Raw genomic sequence first — 1,815 nt, forward strand, 5'->3', positions numbered from 1 at the left:
CAGTAAAGTATTGATAGCCCTAATTTCTACTTAAAGTAACAAAGTATTTCTTTGTTACTTGAAACCTCTGACAGAGTATTTAATACTAACTAAAATCCATGACTGATTAATTAGGTTAAAATAGTTATAAATTGCATTAATTGATTAGAACCACTTCTCCAAAAAGCCTCCTATAAAAGTGCTTCACCTGCTTCATGGAGAACTGAACTGCTTTGAACACCAGGGGGCCCCCAAGAGCCATTTGGCTCCTCAAACAGTTTCACACATTGGTTTCATTCATTACAAACGATTATTGTTTTTTTTATACTCATTTCCAATTTACATTTTTATGTTGATACATTTTAATAAAATGTATCAACATAACATGCATTTCAAAGGTGTAAAAAAAAAAAAAGTGGAAGTAAAAATTGGACAGTTTAATACAGAGCTACCGCGATTTAATTGCTAATTTATACATACAACTCTTTTTTTTTTTTTCAAAATAAAGATTTTTGTTAAATTTTGTTTTGTAAATATATGTGTTTATTAATCATGTCTATCTGTAGGTGTCTATTTCTTTGTTTTGTAAGCAAATCAGTAAGAACCAGAAACTCATTAGATAGATAGATAGATAGATAGATAGATAGATAGATAGATAGATAGATAGATAGATAGATAGATAGCATCTATCTATCTATCTAACTGCTCAGCTAGAAGCAGCTGGTGAGCTGTTGGTGCTTGTCAGCCTTATGTTGTGTCTTAGCTGAGGCTATATGGTCGTTTCTGCAGTTTATTTGGACTGGGTGAAAAGTATAGAATTAATCTGGTTTGTTTATTTAACAGAATTTTGATTTTTTTGCACAAAAATAATTCTATCTAAATCAAATCTTTACTCCTACTCTGCAAAGCTCTGACCGTACCACTGACCTAAAGCTCTCCCCATTCATTTAAATACAATAACGTCATAAAAAATAAAGGACTTGAAATAAAGAGTCTGGGATATAAAGAAATAGATTCTAAAATAAAGATATACATTGTTTGAACAAATAAGCTAATATAAATATACGAATATAAAAATTCTGAAATAAAATGTGTTTGTAAGCACCAGCAAATAACTTTTGCGCCTCCTTGACAGCTTTACGGAATGAATTTCAAAGCTTTTGTCCTACCTAAACTAACTAATGAATAAGTCTGAGGAAAAAAACTTAATTTAATGACTTTTGATGGTAAATGTCCTGTACTTACACTGCAAAAACGATCCAGAAATAAGTAATAATGTCTTAAATTTAGTGTATTTACCCTTAATTTGAGTAGGTAAATAAGATTATTTGCCAATAGAATGAGTATTTTTACTCTGAAAATAAGATAATTAGATTATATGCACTTGAAATAAGACAATGCTATATTTTTTTCTCATTTTAAATGTAAATTGTCTCGTTCCATTGGCAAAGTTTCTCAATTACCACCTTAGTTCAATAAAAAATACACTTAGTTTGGGAAAAAATTACTTATTAAATTTAAATTTTTTGCAGTGTAGAAAGCGCTTTGGTTAAGTCAACTCTACATTCATCCATTCATGCACCCAATGATGGTGGATGTCCCCGGGGGCTCACAGAGGGCGCCGTACACTTGGGCCCCGGGGGCCTCTGACCACCATCAGTAGGCAATGTGGGTGATGACAAAGCGGGCGGAGAGCTTGGAATTCTGAGATTGTGAGTTCGAAACCCACAGACTGCCACTCTGGGTCCCTGAGCAAACAAACCTTAAAGGAATAGTACACCCAAAACATGATTAGCCTTCATTTTCTACTCACCCCCATGCTGAACAACACTCTGG

Source organism: Cyprinodon variegatus, unplaced genomic scaffold, assembly GCF_000732505.1.
Source record: "Cyprinodon variegatus isolate N-32 unplaced genomic scaffold, C_variegatus-1.0 Scaffold656, whole genome shotgun sequence".
NCBI lineage: Eukaryota > Metazoa > Chordata > Actinopteri > Cyprinodontiformes > Cyprinodontidae > Cyprinodon > Cyprinodon variegatus.